We start from the raw sequence: 24,098 nt of genomic DNA on the forward strand, positions 1-24,098 counted from the left end.
TGTTCTCTTTTTTAATCAGTTGCTGTTACTCCACTTAGACATTCCCAAGCATCCTTACATTTTGCATTCAGGTTTTAAGGATTGATGTAGGTCTGTTTGTGTTTAATAGTGAGAAAAATCTTTCAGATATGGACACAAGTTGGTAGAGGTGAGAATGAGTGAAGGGCATCAAAATGGAACAGTCTGGTTTGAGTGCGAGGAACAGTGAAGCATCCAGGAGAGTCTGGGATTCAGAGAAATGTGTCTTACACTAAAAGGCAGTGGGGGGGGGGGCTGCTTTATCAAAATACTGTCAACTGGGTGGTTTAAAAGGCAGAATTTCATTCCCCACAGCTCTGGAAACCGGGATGTCTGGGTTCAAGGTGCCAGCGCATTCAGTTCCTGGCTTGTAGACATCTGCCTTCTTGCTGAGTGCTCAGAGTGTGTGTGAAGGGGGAGACAGGGAGGGAGAGAAAAGAGAAAAGGAGGAGGGGTGAGAGAGAAAGGAAAGGGGGAAAGAGGGAGGGAGGGAAGGAGAGAGAAGGAGGGGGGACTGAGGGAGGAATAGAAGGAGGGAGGAGAAGGGAGAGAGAGAGGGGAAGGGAGAAAGGAGGGGGAGAGGGAGAGGGAGAGAGTGAGGGAAAGGAAGTGGAGAGAAAAAGAGAGATGGGGGAGGGAGAGAGAGAAGAGAAGAGAAAAAGAGAGAGGGGAGAGGGAGGGAGGAAGAGAGAGGAAGGAAAGAAAAGATGGGACAAAGGGAGAGAGGAGGCAACAGCGTAGAGAGGGAGCAAAGAGAGAGGGAGGAGGAGGGAGAGAGAGGGAAGAGAGACCAGGGGAGAGAGGGAGGAAGAAAGGGAAGGAGAGAGAGAGAGGAGGGAAAAGAAGGGAGGGAGGGAGAGGGAAGGAGAGAGGGAAAGAGAAGAAAGAAAAGAGGGAGGAAGGAAGGGACGGAGAGAGAGAAAGAGACAGTGAGAGAGCCAGTGAGCATACATTAGGGATTAAGGTTTCAATACATGAATTCTGGGGGAATACAAACATTTAGTCCATAGTAGAGTGTAACAGGAAATAGGTTTGGAAAAGCTGGTAGGGCCCAGATTCTAGAGGGCCTTTCAAGTCCAATAGGGAATGTAGAAAAAAATTGAAGTCAATCAATGCTATTGAAGACATCAATCATAAAGATATCATGATCAGACCTCAGCTTTGGGAAAATTCCCCGGGCAAGAGCCATTTCCTTCTAAGCCTCTGTTTAATTCTGGCTCTGTTCTCAGGAACCGGCTGGCTTGGAAGGGACTTTGACTAGATTCTTTTTTGTGGAAAATTGTATCCATTGCAAAAGGCCTCAACGATACGTGGGAAGATTCCACAGAGAATACAGAATTCACAGCCAATGAGGAAGTAGACCACGGTGCCAGTCAGATCTGTGCTGATCTGCACAACGTTTGCTACTGGTCCACAGCGACGTAAATACAGAAATTGAGAGTAAACATTTAGAAACTTTTCTATTAATTTGACAGAACAATTTTATATTTTCTGAGCCTAAAAAAAATTAGATTCCCAGTTAGTATGATTTTATTCATTTTAATAGTTTATTTCTGTTGTATTTCACAAAGGTTTTGGTGCATATGGTTTGTTGGAAATTAAGAATAATCATTTGGACCTTTACTACTGGGAGCTTGAGAAGCACTGACTTGGTAGAGCCAGTAAGAGCAGACGCTGCTGTTGTTCTTTCTACCTGTGTTCAAATCCTCACGCTGTCACTTGCTAACTGCCCCCCTTAGGTAAATTATTCACGTCCTCTGAATCCTAGCTCTTGGATGATAGTACCTACTTCATAGGATAGGGTTAACGTGAGGGCTAATTGAGATTATCGGATCTCGTCACTCCAACGTTTAGTGTTTGGCACGCATTCTGTAACATGCATTATTCCTTCTCAGGTGGGCACATGAACAGTGGCAAGAAATTTAGCAGAACTTGGATATTTTTAGAGGTGAGGTTTTCACCCCAGAAGTGCTCAGATCTCTTTCTGATAATGATCCCTTCTCCTTATTAGGTTTCTGTGAAAGTAATATATGAAACAGTAGATAATTTAACTCTGTGGCACTTTGTTACGCATTAATAGAAAACTAATACGCCGTTTTAATGTGACATCCCACTGGTTACTTTTGGAGAAAGCATCCCTGTGGTTGCTCTTTTGTGGTTGCGAAAGAAGAAACGAGTGGATGGGGATAGACCGGTAACATAAGTCAGAGTCAAAATGGTATTGCAGGGGATGGAGAGAAGTGAAACGATGGAAACATTCAGGAAGTGCTGAAAGATGAGCGTAACGGAGAAGGGCATGTCAGAAGTGACTCCTCGGCTTCTGACTTGCAGCAGATCAGTGACTTTCCTGAAGAATTGAGAGAAGGCTGATTAAATCTATTCTTAAAATCTGAATGAAGACACTGAAGAAATGCTGAAGCAATGAAGACTTGAAAGGCAAACCATTGAGAAAGAAGGGACTTACCGAAAGATAAGCTAACGCTTGTGAGCTGCTTCTCTCTCAGAGCGTTTACAGGGGGTGAGGAGTTGAGAAACCAGAAAGAGATCCCTAGATAAAAGGTAGAGAAAGCAGCTCAACTTTTAACATGAGGTTGGAGAGCAAAAATTTGTAATTTGAAGTTGCCAAGATGGGCAGAACGGGAGAAACCAAGGTCTTGGAAATATGCATGGCCTGGAGAGGGAAGTCCAACTTTGGTGGTTTTTTCCCCTTTAAGGTATTCACCTGATTCTTAAGCTACATTGGGCTGGATGCTAAGGAGCTGAGTAGAAAGCTCCTGAAAACAGGAGGTTTGAGAAGTCTCAAGGTTTCCAGGAGACAAAAAATGGAGGTCAGGACTTGCCAAGGAGGAGAGGTCCTAGTACACAGTAGGTGTCCCAAGCTTCTACTTGGAACCCACGGGAAGCTGTATCCCAGGAGCAGAGATGAACCAGAGACAGACAGGGATTTATAAAAACTGCAGCCTTGCCTCAAGTCAGTCTAATGTCTAGTTGGGTTGAGGTGGTCTGCTTCAACATAGACTGCCTACCAGAATATAGGAAAAACTTTCCTGGAGGAAGGTAATGTGCTCTGGAGCTTTTGCAAGTTTTAATAGATAACGTCCGACTTTCAAGAAAAAAATTACCAGACATATCAAGAAACAGCGTCAAGGGAAAAAAGACAATAGAAGCATACCCACAGATGATAGAGTTTCCGCACATGTACATTAGAATACCTATGCTTGGGGGAGCCTGGTGGCTTGATCAGTTAAGTGTCCAACTCTTGATTTCGACTCAGGTCATGATCTCGCAGTTCGTGGGTCTGAGCCCCGTGTTGGGCTCTGAGCTGACAGCTCAGAGCCTAGAGCCTGCTTCCGATTCTGTGTCTCCCTCTCTCTGCCATTCCCCTGATTTTACTCTCTCTCAAAAATAAATAAACATTAAAATAAAGTAAAATAAAATAAAAGTCGATGTGAAATAAAGACATTTTTAGGTAAATATAAACAGAGATTTTGTAACTAACAGAACTTCACTGCTAGTGAAATTCGAAAGGCAGTTCTTCAGGTAAAAAAAAAAGAATATCATCGGGGGAAAATACAGTAAGAGAGGATAAGCAGTAGAGGCAGTGGAAATAAATGAATACTGACTATACAAAGTAATAACGATGTCTTGGGATTTAAAGTAAGTGTAGAATATATAGAGTTAAAATGCATGACAATAATTATTCAAAGACATTAAGGGGCAAATGGAGTTCACGTGTTGGAACAGTATTTCGATGGTGGCAAAAATCGTAATTCATGTTAGACTTGAAAAGGTCAAGGGTGCATGCTCTAATCTTTAGACTCACGACTAAAAGATGGCAGGATGATGTATAACTAAAACCAGATGGGAAAGGATAAATGAGAAAAACAGGGTGAATACTGGTGCCGTTCATTCAGTGGCGAACCCTGGAAAGTTTTAAGAAGAGCGGTAAACTTGCTGGTTGGATAAATTCGTGTGGATCTCAGAAGAGATGTGAGAGCTAGAGGTAAATTCTTCTGGAGGCATCTGCTTCCCAGGTAAAGTTGAAGAGGAGTGAGGAATATTCCATTTGCGCAGGTCAGTCCTTAGCTTGTCTCACCTTCTCTGCTGCTGGAATTGAAGTGATGAACGGAATAGGTAGCAGATCCCCACGAGGGAATCAGATGCGGGAAATACGTGGCAGTAAGCGTAACGGTAAAGCTTTTACTGCATAGTCGTCTTGTTTGCTGATAATCTTGGTCCATTCAAGGGTGAACCGACCCGGGTCTGGCCTGATAGGGGCTGAATGTCATAGCACATAATCTATCACATAAAATATTCTATATTAAAATGGCCAAGATATAAATGCTTAATTGTGAAATATTGGAAAGGAAGAATAATGCTTGTGATTTTAAGTATAGAATCACCTGTAATGAACTCCTTTTTTTTTTTTTTTTAGATAGGTGTATCTTTACTCCCTCTGACACTACTTTGCATAAAAAAGGTACTCATCCGTGGTGGTTCAGCCTCACAAAATGCTCAATACCTCTGATGTTAAGCCTGTAAAGAATTTTGCTCATTCATTCTTTATTGACAGCCAAAATCGAGCTTTGAGTAATTTTACATTTATTGGGTTCCTCAAGCACAATTTCTCATGTTTCAATGTAGAAAAACACCCTCCCTGTTGTGAGATCGTCGAGGGTGCTGTGATAGTAATTTCAAGGAGTTTCATCACCTCACTGAAAGCTTGTCTTCTTTATTTTGTTTAAAAAAAAAAAAGAGTAATGGAACAGATTTCATTCACTTAGGAGATCTGCTTGGATTTATAAAAGATTAAGGCTAAGGCTGGTCTTCAGTGTATTTCATTGTTTGGTAAATCAGGACGTCATTTCGTGGCCGGTGTTATGTGTGAATTCTTACCCTTTGCTTTCTCATAGCAGCTAGAATGTCAGCAACCTGGGGGTTCAGCCTCCATTATGCATGTACGTGCTGGGTTTCCATCAACCCCTCCCACATTTGTCACTGCCTTTCTGCTGCCGTGACAAGGCCTGGTTTTGCCGATCTGCTCAGATTCCACAGCCGGGCACGGAGCCCCCGTGGCCCTGGTGCCTGTACCGCTGGACAGCGGTTGGTGACCCCGACCTGTGCAGCGGGCCTGAGCTCAGAAGGTCAGTGTAACACGTTGTGTCTGTGCACAGGCTTCTGGAATCAGGCCCCCAGCCTGCACTTACATATCCAGTCAGTCCAGGTCTGAAACCCGAGCCTCCCAAGCTCCCGCCATGGACTGCTGGGTTAGCCCGTGGCCCATGTTTGAATGCACAGCAGAGAAAACGCTGAAGGTCAGTGTTCTCTATGTGAATCATTTCCAGCTCTGCAGATGACCTCGAGGGACCGAGCTTCCTTCACAATGAGATCATCGCACCTTCTTTTCTCATCCTGAAATATTCATATCAGAGTGGCCCTTTCCTGGGCTTGCTTTTTGATGTGATGCAGCGGAGAGCAAGGCTCTCAGAATGAAACTCTCACTCGGCACTTAAAGCTCCCAGCACCTCTGACTGATTCCGTCTTGGGAACTGTGGATGGGAAAATCAGGGGTGCATGTCAGTGGTGACCCCACGTTGCTGAGGAACAGGAATCTCTGCATCCCGAGGTGTCATTTTGCATCACTTATGCATGACTGTCACAGCTGTAGGTGATGGTTGTTGCCTTTTCTTTGCATATTTGGGGTGACAAGACAAGCCATGGCTCGAGAGATGTCTCTGCTGGCACGAGGGGTGGGCTTCTCTGGGGACATTTAGATTAGTGTTGCATCTACAGTTTCAGAGGAATATTCCATTCTCTTCTCCAACCTCCTGTGCTCCCACACACGCTCGGTCCTTCTCAGAATCACACTCTGGGGAAGAAGAGGGAGCCACTGACGCTCCTGGAGAAGAACAAGGATGGAGTGAAGATACTGAGTGTGGGTGTGCCAGAGCAGAGCCCCGCCTCCCCCCAAGCTGCCTGGGCACTTTGACAGATTTCTGGACCCCATTCCAGACGGAGAGGATTAGAACCCCAGAGAGCTGTGCCCTGGGACCTGTGCTTTTTCAAAGCTCCCTTAAGTGATTCTGATCATCCTCCTGACGGCCACACCTTTCCTGGGCCACTTGTCCCTGCGTCCTCACCCATGGACCTGACGGAGATGCTCACCAAGTATAACCAAGGCTTGGCCTGTGGTGTGACCCGACTGAGGAAGCAAGGCTGGGACTCAAAGATGTCAGAGAACAAGGGAAACCACAGGAGAGACACAGACTCTTCTCAACAGCAAGCAGATGATCTAGTCATTCATTCGGCACCTATTTACTGTGCACCTACTGTATACACCAGGTGCCTTTTGAGATGCTGGGGCACAGCAGTCAACAAGACAGAGAAGATCCCCGCTCTCTAGGACAATACGATCGGGGAGATAGGTAATAAGCCAGACAAATACAGGACTGTTCCGCGAGTCTGGAATTTTGTTTTGTTCACATACGTCGTCCCCTGCATTAGAGCAATGCCTCGTGCATCGAAGGCCACTGCCGAATGAAGGAAGAAGGTATTTCAGATAGAGATAATATCATGGAGGAAAAACAGAACAAGGAGGGAGGCTAGGGGTCTGGGTTGAAGGAGGGTAAGAGGAGCCAGGCTCGTAGGTGCAGCTCCCGGGCAGGTGCTGACCTTGGAAACTGGGTGACGAGCTGCCTCTCCAGTATGGCTACCGTGGGCCCTGTTAGATGGACCAAGGATCAGTCTAGGGTGCCGCTCATCTATTTCCTCACAAGGGATACTCTGGTCAATTAGCCACCACCTAAGATTCCTGTGGGAATCAAACATTCTGATGATCACCTTATCCTTGCTGCCCAGATGCTCACCTGGCTTGTAGGTAAGTGCTGTCACTTGGCCTCTACTGTTCTGGGATTCCATCATGTCCATCCCAGTCACCACAGGCCCAGTCTCTGGCCTTCAGAGAATAGCCACCAGAGAACTTTTTTTTTTAAGTGTTTTTATTTGAGACAGAGAGAGAGTATGGGAGGCACAGAGAGAAGGAGATAGAACCTGAAGCCGGCTCCAGGCTCTGAGCTCCAAGCTGTCGGCACAGGGCCCGATGCAGAACTTGAACTCACGAGCAGTGAGACTGTGACCTGAGCCGAAGTCGGACGCTTAACCCACTGAGCCTCCCAGGTGCCCCGATAAGTGCACCATCACCTGGAAAGTTACCTGACTCTATTTAATATGGAGTCTATGAGGAGTAAAGAATATTTTTTGCTGTCAAGTTCCCAGCATCTGATGATAATACAAAGCGGAGGTTCTCGGCTGGGGGAAGTTTTGCCCCACGGAGAACATAGGGGAACATGTGTCTGGAGACAGTGGTTTGTTGCAGCTTGGGGGTGGGCAAGCTAGAGGCGTCTAGTGGGTAGAGGTCAGGGATGTTGTTGAACATCCTACAGTGCTCAGGACAGCCTTTCACAACACAGAATTATTCAGCCCCAGTTGTCAACAGTGCTGAGGTTGGGAAGCTCAGTATAAAGGGATTTAATGGAGACAATTTATTCAATGTTGAATCTCCAAATGACACACGCAACTGGCTTTCGCTGGGCTCTGATGATGAATTTATTCTAGATTCAGTTTGCATTAACATCCACTGGGTTCCTACTGGATGACCCATCCTGCACAATCTTCCTACATCATGAGCTTCTTTCTATAAAAAAGAACCCTAGGGCTAGCCGGGTGGCTCCGTCGGTTGAGCGTCCGACTTCGGCTCAGGTCATGATCTCACAGTTTGTGGGTTCGAGCCCTGCGTCGGGCTCCGTGCTGACAGCTCACAGCCTGGAACCTGCTTTGGATTCTGTGTCTCCGTCTCTCTCTGCCTTTTCCCCACTCCCACTCTATGGCTCTCTCTCTCAAAAATAAAGAAACATTAAAAAAAAAATAAAAAATAAAAAAGAACCTGAATTGAGAGAGGGTCTTGCCCAATTTCAGGGTGTCAGCAAGTGGGGGAGCAAGGATTTGAACTCAGAATCTTTGCTTCTGAGACGTGACTCAGTAGGGAATGGCTGTCATGGTGGTACCCTGGGTCCTTCCTCACAGGGCAGTGCTCCCCATTCACAAAGCCTCCTCTGGGCTCGAGGTCTGGGTCTAGGATGTTGTTCAGGATGTTAACATCCTTCTGAGAATTCGTGCTGAATTCTTTTCTTTCAAAATTGGCTGTTAGAGATTGAATGGGGGACAGCCAGCAATTATTCCCTTCCTTCTTTGGCCTCTGTTCCCTGGTCTGATTGAGAGGGACAAAAGAAAACCATTCTATAGGCGTGGGGTGCCAGCACATTGCTGGGAATGGTTCTTAGATTAGCCACATGACACGGGATGAATGCTGAATGGGCCTTTTCGAGGCGTTTCTCACGTGAGGCCCTGTCTGCTCCTTGCATTTCGAGAGTGTGGTGACCGAGGGGCTCCTCCTGGCCACGGCCAAAGCTCTGGGAGGCCCCAGCTTGGCCAGACTCTGGGGCCCCAGACCATCACAAATTCCTGTGCACACATGTTTCTTCTTTAGCGAACCGAGTGTGGCCCAGCGCTGCTCTGCGCTGGCTCCTTGGAACTTGCAACTACTTTGGGAAAGGAAACTTTTCATATCCTTTGGCATTTACGAGCCCTGGGAAGCCGGGCAGATGTTTTTCCGAGCTGCAATCCTGCCCCTCGGAGCAGGCGGGCAATCAATGTCTAACCTGTTGCCAGGCAGCTCAGGCATCATGAAAGCGACTTAATCTCCAACGATTAAACATTAAGTGCTTTCTAACATTTAAACGTTAGGCTCGTTTTATGATTGTGAAAGCAGCAGTAAAGCAAGGGGGAGAGAAGTTTACTGCTTCTTAACTTGAGCAGCAAATTGAATTTCTATCGATGAGGAGAAATGCTTCTCCCTCTGGATGGAGAAGATGGGCAGAGGTTTGTGGGTTTCGAAAAAAGATACAGTAATAACGTTTATAGAGATGAAACTGTCAACACTACCCCTAATACTGCAGATTAATTTTGACAGTCGTGTTTATAATGCAGGGGAGAGAGGGATCGCCTGAGTCCCTGGGGAGTGTCTAGAGCTGAAACTAGGAAAATACAAGTATTTGCTGTGGTTGCTCTGCTGTATTTAATCGGGAGGTGTTTCTTTCTCACGGTACAAACTTTCATCCGTATGTGTGAACACATTAGCATAGGTAACTCTGTACTCCGGGCATATTTTTATATCTGTTTCAACGGACGCACAGACTCGTCTGGAATTGCACGTGTCACGCGAACAGCTAGCATCTGGAGTTTCTTGGCGTGCCAGGCACTGTTAGGTTGAGGACTTTGTATGTGGCGACCCAACCAGGACTGACGTGACCCTCGGAGACAGGCTGTCTGGGGCTCCGGTTCCCGATAAAGGAAGTGGGAGCCGGAGGTGGAGGTGGAAATGTGGCCCAGGCGGGACTTGAACCCTGGCGGCCCGGCTCCTGGGTCTGCTCTCGGAGTGCCTTCACCTGCGCCAGGCTCGGTGCGCATCCTTCTTTCTACATGTGAGGCGACCCTGTGCTCCTCCAGATTTGGGGGCGCCGGCTGAGGGGCCTTGAAAGCAGATGTGGTGGAGATTAGGGGAGATGGTAGGGACCCAGGTAATCTTCACTCTGAGCAGAGCAGTCAGCAGCCAGGAATCACTCGCTTGAGATGCCCTCCTTTGCTGCTTGCTTGGGGCCAAGTTTGCCAGTCAACCTTGGGGCTGACGCTCAAAGGTTGTCTTCACAGCAGGGAGTTTAGCGCTAGAGCCAAAGGCCTGCTTCGAAGGATCTCAATTCTTGATCTCCAAGGAAGGATATACATGTCACATATTAATTTATTTGGTTCTGTTTAACAATGTCCGACCTACCAAAGCAGCAATTTCAGAGAGGGCAGCCGTATCTATGTTTATGTTATATTTATAACTAATGGCGAAACAACCCTTGATCACATTTGGCGATTTTCGGGGGAGGATTTTTCCTTTGTACCAACCAGACATTTTCCTTCCCTTATAGATGCGTGTGGCTAATCCCGTTTTCCCGTTTCAGGTACCGTAACGGCAATTCCTTTTCATCTGATGAATGCTGTCACCCAGCTGCCTTCCAGTATGCATTATCTATGAACATTTGTCGTCCTTTCCTTTTTTAACCCTGCTGGGTCATTTGGTCATTTACAGAGTTTGTAAGTTTGAAGTTTTTCGCACCTTACAAAGAAGCAGCAAGGTTGAAAACTTTTTTTTTTTTTTAAGTTACATGACATAGAGACGTACTTAAAAAAAAATTTTAATGTTTATTTATCTTTGAGAGAGAGCATGAGCAGGGGCAGGTCAGAGAGAGAGAGAGGGACAGAGGATCCGAAGTGGGCTTTGTGCTGATGCAGAGAGCCTGATGTGGGGCTCGAACCCACAACTCGTGAGATCATGACCTGAGCTGAAGTCAGACACTTAACTGAGCCACCCAGGCACCCTGTAGAGAAGTATTGTTAAAGCCCTTCAATTCTCTTATCAACATTTAAGAAAGAAATTTTTTAATGTGTATTTATATTTGAGAGAGAGAGAGAGTGAGAGAGAGAGAGTGCAAGCTGGGGAGGGACAGAGAGAGAGGGAGACGGAATCTGAAGCAGGCTCCAGGCTCTGAGCTGTCAGCACAGATGTGGGGCTCAAACTCACGAGCCGTGAGATCATGACCTGAGCTGAAGTCCGGCACTTAACTGACTGAGCCACCCAGTGCCCCTATTGGCAATATTTTGGTTTGCTATGTCTTTTTCACTTCTTTCAATCAATCTTATTTCAAAGCTTTCCAGCTTGCACAGAATCACTTGCTTTGTCGACATGTCATGCTTTTTGCTCACTTTTGCTGTGTACACGTATACAATGTGTCCCACAAGGGAGACTCTTCGAATCTCAATGGTTAACTGTCTCCTCTGCTTCAAGGAAGGCTTGAGAAGTGGGGGTTCATGAAGATTACGGCCTGGCAAGGACCAGTCTCCAGCACAGAGTAGCTCCAGAGAGAACCTTGGCTAAGAGTAGGTGTTGGCAGCGATGGCCAGCCTTCTACTCTCTCAAGAGTGTTGCTATTTGCCTCAATGCATGATTCATCATTTTAGTAAAGTTTCTAACATCAATACTCAGCTATTTTCAGTTATGAGTCTGAGATCCTGTTTCAGGATGAGCACAATTGTCTTTCAGATGAGTCGCCTCCTGGATTCTGCTAAACCTTGTCTCTGCTCCTCTCCAGTATGCGAATAAGGAAGGTTGTGAATGTGTCTAAACAATCGTAAGGGAAATGATGCTCGTTATTTTACTGAAAATCGGTGAGATGCAAATTATGTACATTTTCGTTTATCCTTAGGCTTCATGAATATATGAACAATGAGCATAAGACCCAGAGTAGGTTCCAGAAGAGAGAGAGAATGAGAGCCAGACCTGGGAGTGAAATGGATGTGTTACCAGGTTCTGTAGGTAACAGAGTAAGAGAAGAGCCTGGCCGTGGTGCTGATTGGCTCTGGGATACCATGAAAGGCACTTCATTTTTCTTAGCCTCATTCTTTTTTTTTTTTTTTTTTTTTGCATTAAAAAAGTCTGAGTTAAACGGAGATAACTCGGGGCGCCTAGATGGCTCAGTCTGTTAAGTGTCCGATCTTGGCCCAGGTCATGATCTCGCGGTTTGTTGAATTCGGTCCCCACATTGGGCTCTGTGCTGACAGCTCGGAGCCTGGAGCCTGCTTCAGATTCTGTGTCTCCCTCTCTCTCTGCCCCTTCCCACTTGTGCTCTGTCTCTCTTTCTCTAAAAATACAAATAAACACTAAAAAAAAAAAACAAACCCCAGAGATAACTAAAAATTTCCTTGCTTTCTATCTCTCATAACAGAGATCCTATGAGCTCTTTCATAATATATCAGAATTTTCTTTGGAAAGTTCTTAAAGAAGGACCTAGAGAAACTTTTCAGAGAAGGGTAACAAATGTAATTAAAGAGTTGATTTGGTAAGACTGTGAAGAAAAGGTTTAAGGAACAAGAATTATTTTGCCTTGGCAGAGAAAAGACAAGAGGTTGATAGTGATTTTAAGATTTAAGTAATTTTAAGATGTAAAAATGATGTATCTGGTAAGAAGCCTATGTGTTCTTTAAAGTTAATGCGTTGTGATTTGGGGAAAAAATGCAATATGCTCATTAGAAAGAAGTATAAATTGCCAAGGAATTCACACCCACAAAAGCAAAAACAAAACAAAACAAAAACCCTCAAAATCATCTTTCAGTCGTTCATTGGATTTTCTTCTGGTATCTATTGTTCTCTGGTTTAAAAAAGTCTAACCAGTGTTGTGTGTTATACAAGTCAGTTATCTTGTTATTTTAAATTTATATTAAAATAAGCATTTCTAAATGTTATCATTTTTGTTAACATTTTTATAGCTTCATATTACTGTTTTGTGAGATTATTCCATAGTTTATACAGCTATGTAATCTTTTGCTTCTAGTCATAACGCCATAGAAAACATCTTGCATAACACTTTGCTCTCTATTGTCACTATTTCCCCGTAACAAAATACTATTTCTGAGCTTCCTGCACCCCTGGAAATGCACATGTTGGTGTTTGTCGATAATATTGTCCAATTGCCTTTCAGAATTCTGTCTAGCTGCGTTCCCAATGGCACTATGTGTCCTGTCTCGTCCGTGTGCTCTGCGGCAGTTATAATTATATAATTTGATATTAGATTTTAATTATATAATTACGCTATAATTAGAGGCTAATTTGATACAGAAAACTATTACTTGCTTCAATTCTTTCTCTTTCTCTCTGTCTCTGTCTCTCTCTCTCTCACACACACACATGCGCGTGCGCGCGAATACTTTTCCATATGCTTGTTAATAAGGTTTGTTTCTTCTTTTTGTAAATGTCTCTTCATGACCTTGGTCCATTTTTTGTTGAAGTCTTAGTGATTTTGACCAATTACCAGATGAACTTAGATTTTTCCAAGGACATGAAAGCATAGCATGATTAAAAAAGAAAATCCACAGGCATTGGAATGTGTTGGAAAGACTAATACCTCTGAGCGAATGCAGTCTCAGGAAAAATGCCACAGACTGAGTGAGTCGGTCTGCTTTTCTACATCTGTGTTCAACTCTGTTAAATAGGCATCGAATGAGATTATCCTTATGACCATGAAAATATGCTCTTGGAGAAGAAAGAGGAAAGAGACCTCAGAGCTGGTGTCCTGTTTTTTAGAGGCACCAGAGCAATGACTCTTACTTTGGTGTCGGACTGGCACTTCCAGATCCCTTGCAGCAAGTTTTATGCAAAAGAATTTTCCAGAAAAAATTCAGTAGTTTGATACTTATACTTGTGTCTTGCCTACCTTTGTCATCCATCTGTCTATCTATCTATCTATCTATCTATCTATCTATCTATCTATCTATCTATTTATCATCTAGCTCTCCATCTAGCTATACATCTATTATCTGTCTACTGTCATCTATCTATCTATCTATCTATCTATCTATCTATCTACCTATCTATCTATCTACCATCTATCCATCTAGATAGCTAGCTATACATATATCTGTCTATCATCTATCATCATCTATGATCATCTATCTAATCTCCTTCTGTGTTTACTCAAGAACTCTTTCAGCAGACCTAGTGCACTTAACAGTTACTTCCCTCCATAGGCAAAACTGTAGGTGGTCTACGTAATACCCTTGTACCTTCATACCCGTTGAAGGTAAGCCCCCCATCTTTGTTTCCTCTTCTGAGCCCCCTTTTTCCTGCTGGTGTGCTGCCTCTGGTTTTGACTTAGACTTCAACTACACCTCTCCGTCCTGATCTCTGAAGAGCATCTTGCCCTTCCAATGGTTAGTTGGACCATTCTGGAAGGGCAGGTACAGTTCCCTGCCACTCCTGGGCCCACAGCTTGACACTGAGATCTGGCAGAACCAGGTTTCTGTCTTTTCAGCAGAGCACAGAGGCGGGAATTAGTGCTGGACGTTTTTCTCCCTTGCAACTGAAAACAGAAAGAGAAATATACCTGGATTCTAACTTCAACTATCAGTGAAATTAATTCTTCATCAAAAGGAGATTTTAGGGGCACCTGGGTAGCTCAGTCGGTTAAGGTCTTGGTTTCAGCTCAGGTCATGATCTGATGATTCGTGAGATTGAGCCCAGTGTCAGGCTCTGTGCTGACAGTGCAGAGCCTGCTTGGGATTCTCCCTGCCTCCCTCTCTCTCTCTGCCGCTCACTTGTTCTCTCTCTCAAAATAAATAAATGGATGTTAAAAACAAGAAGAGATTTTTATTTTGAATCACGTTAATGATTTTGGAGGATGAGAACTTTCCTTGTCTGTGGTTGTAAACAGAGGATAGAGGAAATATTCTCAGAGGAACAGCCAGGTGGTATCTCTGGGTCCCTTCCCCATTCCACGATTCTTATCTCTCTGATACTCACTTGCCATGGCATGATGAAGGTGTATTTTTTGTTTTCAGTAAAAATTGTTAGACCTCTGGATTAATAAAACAAGTGCTGGTGAGGTTAAAATTGTAATGCTTTTGATTATTCAAAAGTTTCTATCTCACATCTTTTGCAGAAATTTTAGCCTCTGGCTAAACAATCAGTACTTTGCAGCAATTTTTTCCTCTTAGCAGTAGATAGCCTTATATTTTCTGGCTTACCTTCCAACATAAATCCATTTATTTCAAGGTCTTAACCCAGCTGAGGCTCTTTATCAATTGCTAATTATCACTCACACTATGCAGAAACACATTTCCTCTGTATTCATGACATAGCACTTCTGTAATCTCAGCCTCACAGTGAATGTTCCAACAGAGAAAGGCCTGTGTCCCAGGCAGACATAATAAAACTATTCTCCACTAACCTGAGGTAAAATAAAAGGCTATGCCTTTTTGGGGGTCTTGTTGTTATTACGAGTGATGTTTCAAGGCTGAAGCATCATTTCTCTGATTTACAGCAGATTTGGAATATGACTGTATGATAAAACATAATCTATAGCATTTAATTAAGAATGGACAGCTGTTTATAGTGGTCTGGAATCCAACTGTATCATTCAGAATGAGTTACCCCCACTTACCTCTATATGACTCTCCAAGTTAGGAAATCACATGTGTTTTAGCTTCAAGCACATAAGAATGAGGATGTGAATCAAAGTAAATGAAAAGTAATTGATTAATCAAATGCAAAGTAATCAATCTTAAAGAGAGATTCTGTTTGGAGACTATCTTGTTATCCATGAACGACCTTAGTAATACTTCTAGCTATTGTTAGTAAGAGCTTATATCATGTCAGTGCATTGAGTTGGTGCTTTCGGAGCATTTAACATTATACTGACAATGTGTAATTCCTAGGCCTCCAGTTGTAGTCATTAAGATGGCGCCTAAAGACCCGGCAGAGGGACGGGGCCAGGACAAGTGGATGGGCTGGGATGCCGTGTAGCAGGTGGGAGTGAGATCAGGCCCTGGAGTTGGGTAAGAGAGGAGGTGACAGCAGAAGGGAAGTCTGATGGCTGGGCCATCAGGTGGGTGCAGTGTCTGACACCAAGAAGACTGGGGGACAGATGGAGGGGGACAGGATGATGAACTCAAAGTGCTATGTGCTCTATGTCCAATGTGTGTGGATGTGTAATGGAGATAGCCTGTGAGCAGTTGGATGTGTGTGTTGGGGGCTCAGGAGTTAGGTCACGGGTAAAGCTATAGAATTTAGATTTGCTAATATGTAGGTGGAGATTAAAGGCAGGAGAGTGGATTCGATTGTCCAGGGAGAGACACAAGCATGGACGATCATAGGGAACACTGGTGTTTAAGAGACAGTGAGAAGAGAGACTTCAAACGAGCCTGAATATCAGGTGCAGGAAAGTCAAGGGGTGTGTTCCATGGATATGAAAAAAAGAATGTTTCCAAAAGCAGGGAAAAGCCTAGAGAACAAGGTGGGTTGAGGCTAACACGTGTCCCTTAATAAAACACAATTTTAAGTATGTTTTAAGGTGAAAAGTGGTTTAAAAGAGATGCTAACTTATCTTTAATATGTATTAAATGAAAATTCTGCTAACTAGTAAAGTTAACTTTGCCAGGATAAGTAAGACATATTCTTATATCTTGTGCACACATTTGTAAAAACAGTGGAAGGATGAATAAGAAATCAATGAAATAGTTACCTACTAATACGTTTCAGTGTGTTCCTTTTGCATTGTTTTAGCTTCTGACTCATATAGGTATTAGTAATTTTAAAGCAAATTGAAACAGATGCAATTGTATGTCAAATTGGTGACATGACAGAGAAAGGATTATTTCAAGTGACTTTAATATGCGTACTAAATCACTTTTTTAACATTTTTTATTTATTTTTGAGAGAGAGAAAGAGAAAGAGAGAGAGACAGAGCACAAGCAGGGGAGGGGCAGAGAGAAAGGGAGACACAGAATCCAAAGCAGGCTCCAGGCTGTGAGCTGTCAGCACAGAGCCCGACATGGAGCTCGAACCCACGAACCATGAGCTCATGACTTGAGCTGAAGTCGAATGCTCAACCAACTGAGCCACTCAGGCACCCCTAAATGTAAATGTTTAATATGATGCCTCTAAAGAAAACAAATCATAAAAATCATAAACTGCTATTACTGGTTTTATTATCAATAATATTAGCATCATGATTTAAAAATTATTTTATAAATATTATCGGATAAAGCTAAGAACACTATAATAGTAAAATTAAATAGAAAGCATGTTACATCTTCATTATTTTATTGTTTTTGAATTTATTATTGAAGTACAGTTGACATACTGTGAGTGTTATTTTAGTTTCAAGTGTGCAACATAGTGATTCGATAATTACATACCTTATGCAGTGTTCATCATGATAAGTGTGGTCACCATCTGTCACTATACAACACTATTGCAATATTATTGTCTATATTCCCTGTGCTGTACTTTCCGTGTCCATTAAAAAAAATTTTTTTAATTTATCTATTTATTTTGAGACAAAGACAACATGAGCAGGGGAGGGGCAGAGAGAGGGGGAGAGAGAGAAACCCAAGCAGGCACTGTGCTGCCAGCACAGAACCCTGTGCGGGGCTCAAAACCCATGAAACCATGAGATCATGACCTGAGCTAAAACCAAGAGTCCAACACTTAACTGACTGAGCCACCCAGGCATCCCCCATGTTCATTTTCTATTTCTGACCCTTGAGATGGCCTAGAAACAATATCATCTCAGCAGCAGTGAGCACCCCTCCTAACCAGCTCTTGGCCTTTAACACCACTCACCTCTATGAGTAATCGTGGCTCCTTAGAGAAATGGCTTATTTCAAGCCAGGAAAGGTATGAGCTGGGGCTGGGACTGCTCATGATTCCAGAAAGCGAGGAAGGGTTCTCAGATTAGTGGACAAAAAGGGCATAGAAGTCAGCTCAGAAGTGCTCCCATTGGCCAAAGTCATAACAGCTTGACCGTGAAAATGATTTTAGTTGATTTCTACAGAATACCATTAATCTCCAAAAACACTTTTTATGGGAGTGGGTGGGAAAAGTCTTGCTTCTGTATAAAAAGTACAGTTATATGCACAGGACATAAACAGGTACTCAGCACACCTGGAGTTTTCAAATTTCATGAGGAGGGGAGATTAGGGAGAAAAATGTCGAAAATGTCTACAACGGGGATGCTGATAAAAATAAGAAAACACATTAGGAGGCAGTGTGACTTCTCCTGAGAAGCTGCCTCTTCTCAGAAAGTTTACACTCCCACCAACAGAGGGAGTCTCCCTTCTTTTCTACAGGTCCTCTAATCTAGAAAGATGGAAAATCTGTCTTGTTCACTTTCTTTCTTTTCTTTTGTTAGTGATGTTTTATAGTTTTGTTTTGTTTTAAACACACATCCTGTACTGTTCCCCTTCTGTGTTTCCAAGTTCGGATTTTTGAGGGGTGGAGAGGGTGCTTTCATTTTGAGAGATGAGTCTGGTTTGGGCTTACTCATCACTGTGTGATTACGTAAATAGTGTTTCCCTGCCCTGCCATTTTAATTTTGCATGGAATCTTGAGTCTCTTGCCATCCTACTCAGCCATCTCCTGTTTATTATCAGGCTCTGGTTTTCCCATCTCAGATCAGTTTTGCCTTCTGGATATTCTGCAGGTGTTTCCAAATAGCCAGACCTTCTTTAATCCTACTGAAGATGCCAAAAAAAAAAAAAAAAAAAAAAAAAAAAAAAAAAAAAAGAATAATTGCAAGGTGTGTCTGTCTAATGCAGAAGATTCATCAAAGATCTGTTCATCTATTGATGTTTCTAGATTTGAAGTAGTGTTTTCATTAATACTTACCATCAAACAAAGAAGCACCTGTTCCAACACAGTGTTTACGAGGAGAGAAGGCAAGGCGGGTGGGTGTGCCTGAGACTTCTCTGCCCTCTTGTGAGATGAATGGATTCCTCCTCTAATCCACAGATGTACAGGGGTCCTGCTAGGATTCCCAGGTTCTAAGTCTTTCACCTAATGTGCATCTGTTGTCCCAAGAGACACCCTCCCTTGTTGTTTTCTTATAGTCAGACCCAATGAAGTACATGAAAAGCTACCATTGTTGGCCAGTGCTGCTGTCAGGACTCCCTGTCTCCACCTATAAAGCTTACTCCTGAGACATCATCAACCAGAAACCACCAAGATTCTGCTGCCTTCCTTCCTGCCAAGTTATTGCCTGGATTTGTATTTCTGTGTAAATATAAGTTGACAGTGGCAGAGAGTGTAATGTTGGCGGTAAGTAAAGCAACATCTCCCAGTGCATCCAGCGTGGGCAGTTGGTCTGTTTCTCAGTCTAAGATCTTAGTGCTTTGAGTTTTTGTGCTTTGTGCATGTTTGAGAGAGAAGGTGGAAGAGGCTAGACACTGAAACTGAACATTTCAAACTGAAAATGATTATGTAATCTTGGTAACCAACCTCTGCAATGATTGTATATTACTTTATTAAGTTGATGTACCATAGTTGACTTAACAACTTTCCTATTGTCGATCATTTAATGTGTTTCCAAATACTTGCTATTACGATTGACCTTGAACGACACAGGTTTGAACTGAAGGGGTTCACTTATACATTGTTGTTGTTGTTGTAAATAAGTACGGTACAGTATTTTAAATGTATTTTCTCTGATTTTGTTTCCTTTTATTGTTCGAGGGCAAACTGTATTATCAATAATTCTACAACAAACATCTTTGTGCGTAAAACTTTTTCTAGGCTGTAAGCACAGGTTCTACATATGGCAGCAATGTCTTGTCCAACAGTTTCTGGTTCTCCTTTTTCCATAGAAATTTAGATCCCATGTCTGTCTTGAATAGAGATGGTATCTACCAATCTTGCGTTCTAGTGACTTCGTTTCCAAGTGATTAAGTTCTGGCCAATGGAATGTGAGTGGAAGGGTAGTGCGCAAACTCAATGAAGTTTCTGTAAAGGGAGGGGTTATCTGCTTTTTCTCTTCCGTTCCTCCAGTTTCTGTCTGGGATGTGATGGTTGGAGCTTGAATTCTGCCTTACACCATGAGGTTTAGTAATGGCAAAGTGGTGAGGTGCAACAAGCGGGGTCCCTCTGGTTCCATCGCGCTCACTTGTATGACAGTGCTGGGCTGCTTACATGAGAACAAACAACTTTCTATCTCGTGTAAGTATTCTGGTTTGGGGGTTTTGCAGCTGTATGCAATCCTGTAGTACACTTGGGCTAACACGAATGTCCTAGATTTTAACAACAATCAGTAAGTGGCAAAAGACTGAAAGGAGAGATCCTGGAAGGCAAGGTAGGAACGCACCCAATATACACTTGCCCACTTCAGAGTTTTCCTTTCTGTGATTGGCCAGGCTCATGGGATCTGGTTAGATGCACCTTAGACCAACATGCTATATCCATCCATGTCTACTGCTGCCTCCCTTGAAGCCAGATGGAGCAGATATGGTTATCCCCGTTTCTTCCTTAATAAAACCAAACTTTCCCAGACAAACTGGAACACTTGCTAAAATTATAGGTTTTCCCACCTATTAAACCCCTGAACTTACTGAATCATAATGTCTGAGAGTGGAGTCCAAGAAGTAGTATTTGTCATAAGTTTACTGAATGATTCTTTTAAAAAAAATTTTTTTTACACTTATTTATTTTTGAGAGACAGAGAGAGACAGCGTGAGCAGGGGAGGGGCAGAGAAAGAGGGAGACACAGAATCAGAAGCACGCTCCAGGCTCCAAGCTGTCAGCAAAGAGCCCGATGCGGGGCTCGAACCCACGAACCGTGAGATCATAACCTGAGGAGAAGTCGGACGCTTAACCGACTGAGCCACCCAGGCGCCCCAAGTTTACTGAACGATTCTGATGTGCTGAGATGTTTGGCAACTTCAAGTCTTCTCTATTTCGAGATTATCATTTTGTTTTCCCAGTTAGTTGCCCTCGCTCTATGAAATTAAGCAACGTAAGATGGATCTGAGAAAACATCTGACCTGACCTGGTGGTCTCATCTTTGAGGGACAGAGAATACAAGAACATAAATAGCTTTTTGCATTAAGAGCCATAATCCCAGCACTTTCCCTTGACTTGAATTCACCGAATGTCTTCAAGTGTCTGTTGACCATCTCCAGACCTCTCTCAGCGACCTTCATCTAACATCCTAAAAGTCCGGTGTCTGTCTGGTGTCAGAATCAAACTCCCTTCTGTCTACACGAAACAGTGAGGTGCTCTAAAGAGAAGTGGGCCGCACAGTGGTAAGCGATATAGATGCATTTCTGTTCGTGTGGGGATGTTTTCTCTAGTGGAAATGCTTTCTCTTTGAACGATACATGACTTGGAAGTCATTAAATCATCATGGTCCTCGTGTCCCTCTGGGAAGATTAGCTCCGTGAATTGAGAGCTCTTGAATATTTATTTCCTTGTGTTCAAAATTTTGGACTCTCTGTTGCTAGAGCTGTATAGTGGGTTCTTAAAAAGTGACCGCAATTATTCCTCTCCCTATATCCCGCATCTTAGAGTGTGACCCCCACGATTCTTTCCACGAGAGGTGGAGCCTGTGTCCCCTCCCCTTGGGTCTGGGCTGACCTTGGGAATCCATTTGAACAGGAGAGAGTGTGGATGAAGTGGCCTCGCATGCTTCCCTTGTTCTCTCAGAAGGCTGCCCTGTGTGAGCAAGTTGGGTTAGCCCACTGGATGAAGAAGGACGTGTGGCCCACTCACGCTACCAGCCCAGCTCACAGCCAGCTAACCTACCTGACTGGCCACTGAACGTGGATGCTGAGTGAGCCCAGCTGAGCCTCAGCCCAAATGGCTGACCTGTGGAATCACGAACTACATAAGTAGTTGTTTTCAGTCACTACATTTGGGGATGGCTCTTTATTCCGCAAAAGTCAGCTGATCCAGGCATCACCACAACTACAGATAATGATGAAAGGCTGGGGATGACCATGCCACAGGGACAGTTTCTCGAATGTCTCCAACTCTGAGCAGGTGAGGACGTTTCCTGTCCTGGTGAGGTAAAAATATATCTTCCCTGAGAGTCTCCCCTGAGTATGGCCAGGGCAATTTGATTTGAAGAAAGGTCCTACTGTTGGGTAAGATAGCCTCGAGAGAACAATGGCCTCTGCTGGTTTGTCTGAAGCATCCTGTGTCTCTCCTCATCATCTACTCTGGGCTGAAGGGAGACACAGTTGTTACAGGAGAAGAGTTCCAGATATTTCAGCCCCAAATCAATGCTCCCTCCTCAGTGCTTTCTGGCTTTGTTTTCGTTTTGTTTATTTTTTGACATACAATTCACATAGAATACAATTCTTAGTATATGCACAAGGTTTGGCAACCATCACCGCTCTCTAATTCTGGAACATTTCCGTCACTCCAGAAAGACACCCCCATTCGTCACCTCAGTGACTTCCTAAACTTTTTTTCAGTTTGCAGAGTTTTAAAGATTAAATTTTTTTTCTGTATCCGTTCCTCTTGTTCAATTGTAAAATGTGTGCGTTTGTGATCATGTCGGATTTTCATTAAAAAGTCAAACTTTTTCAAGGAAACTAGGAAACTTTTTTTTTTAGTAGATGAAATACAGAAATAAAGCAACACAGAACAAATATGTGTAAAAGAGAAAGTAAAATGCACTCTCACTCCCATCTCCATGGAGACCACCACTGTTTTCAGTTTGGGGTGTATTTTTCCAGAAGAAGAGGATGTTTTTACAGATATTAAAGCTCATCCACGGCGAGTTTTAATAAGACATGTTCCTTTGGCTTGGGACCTGTGAGTTGAAAGTAATTTTCATGATGTTCTGCTTGATTTTGTGGGCCTCAGAATTTTACTGAAGATTTTTAAAAAATGTTTATTTTTGGGGGCGCCTGGGTGGCTCAGTCGGTTGGGCGTCCGACTTCGGCTCAGGTCAGGATCTCGCGGTCCGTGAGTTCGAGCCCCGCGTTGGGCTCTGGGCTGATGGCTCAGAGCCTGGAGCCTGCTTCCCATTCTGTGTCTCCCTCTCTCTCTCTGCCCCTCCCCCGTTCATGCTCTGTCTCTCTCTGTCTCAAAAATAAATAAAACGTTAAAAAAAATTTTTTTTAAATGTTTATTTTTGAGAGAGAGAGATAGAGAGAGAGGGAGAGAGAGAGAGAGCGAGCATGAGTGGGGGAGGGGCAGAGAGAGAATCCAAAACAGCCTTCACACTGTCAGGGCAGAGCCTGACATGGGGCTCCAACCCATTAACCGTGAGATCATGACCCGAGCCGAAGTCAGACGTTTAGCCGACTAAGCCACCAAGGCGCCTCTGATATTGAAATTTTAAAAATAAAACTATTAACTCTAGATTGTAGAGAATTTGGAAGCTTGGGAGAATAAAATGAAGATGATCCTTTGTCAGATCCACCCTAAGTTAACCACTACCATCATCTTGGTGCATTTCAATTTCAGCATTTATTTTGCGTATTTTAATTTAGACTTCAAGACTTATGATGAGCTTGGGAGAAAATTATATTTAAAATGTGTAAATTACCAGTTCTATTATTATTAAAATTATGAATTGCTTTGCTGTTTCTTGGTTCCCATGCAAACTTGTGGATACCTTTTACTAAAAACCTTTTAACAGACCAAGAGAACTCGGTTAGACTAGCTCTAGTTATAGGCTTCTCATCGCCTAATAATGAAAGGTTTCTCCCTGAGATGAATTATTTCCGACTAGTTCTGATAAGCATCTCTCATCTATGGTAGTATGACACTATCTTGAGAAATGTCTACAGAGAAAATCAATAGATTTTTCAATTTATGCTCATTCATGACTCAAGGTTGTTTTCATTGCAGGGGTTTTTTATTGTTCTTTAATTCTGCTCCATTCCCGATCATTGCTGTATGCTTATTTCAGTTCTTAAAACCTTATTTTAACAATAGAATGTTTCAGATCCTCACTGTCTTTGTTTGAAAGGCAATAAGTAAAAACCCTATTGTAATTGATTATCCTGCATAGTAATATGTTATTTTATGGGCAGATTAACACGGTATACTATCTTTTCAAACCTAAATGTGCTTGAATAAGACAACATACTCATAAAGATCATGTTGAAAAGGAGGAAAGCAAATAATCAAAACAGGGTACAAGGGACAACTGATAAACTATAGATTACAAGATACTCACTTTTTATGGAAACTTATTATTTTGTTTTACAGTAAAGACATATAATGAAGGGGCACCTGGGTGGCTCAATCAGTTGAACACCCAACGCTTGATAGCAGCTGAGGTCAGGATCTCACAGTTTGTGGGACTGAGTCCCAGTGCTGTCAGTGTAGAGCCTGCTTGTGATTCTCTCCTTCTCTTTCTGCCCTTCCCCTACACATGTGTTCTCCCCACCCCCCCCAAAAAAAGAAAAAGGGCATATAATCCTTAAGAGAGGAAATATACGCCCTGATCAATTCATCTCCATTGACACATAAGAGTTAATTTCACAATCAACTTAAAGCAAAGTTCCTCTATGTGTCCAGGTTGTTGCTTACTTGGAGCATATATGTATATTAAAAAAGGATAAAAATGCCAGTTTCTATGATGAGTACCTTTTAGGAACATTAATGACCCTGACAGGGTGATAACTTCTCATATGTA

General features: G+C 43.2%; 1 protein-coding gene across 1 annotated transcript in view; it reads left to right on the plus strand.

Moving 5' to 3' along the window:
* ATPSCKMT (ATP synthase c subunit lysine N-methyltransferase) overlaps positions 1 to 22,532 on the plus strand; it is a 339,506-nt gene extending 316,974 nt beyond the window's left edge. The window contains exon 10 of the transcript XR_008290036.1: positions 18,562 to 22,532. The gene's annotated coding sequence lies outside the window, so the exon portion shown is untranslated. The remainder of the gene's footprint in view (positions 1 to 18,561) is intronic.
* The last annotated feature ends 1,566 nt before the right edge of the window (positions 22,533 to 24,098 follow it).

Source organism: Acinonyx jubatus, chromosome A1, assembly GCF_027475565.1.
Source record: "Acinonyx jubatus isolate Ajub_Pintada_27869175 chromosome A1, VMU_Ajub_asm_v1.0, whole genome shotgun sequence".
NCBI classification, from domain to species: domain Eukaryota; kingdom Metazoa; phylum Chordata; class Mammalia; order Carnivora; family Felidae; genus Acinonyx; species Acinonyx jubatus.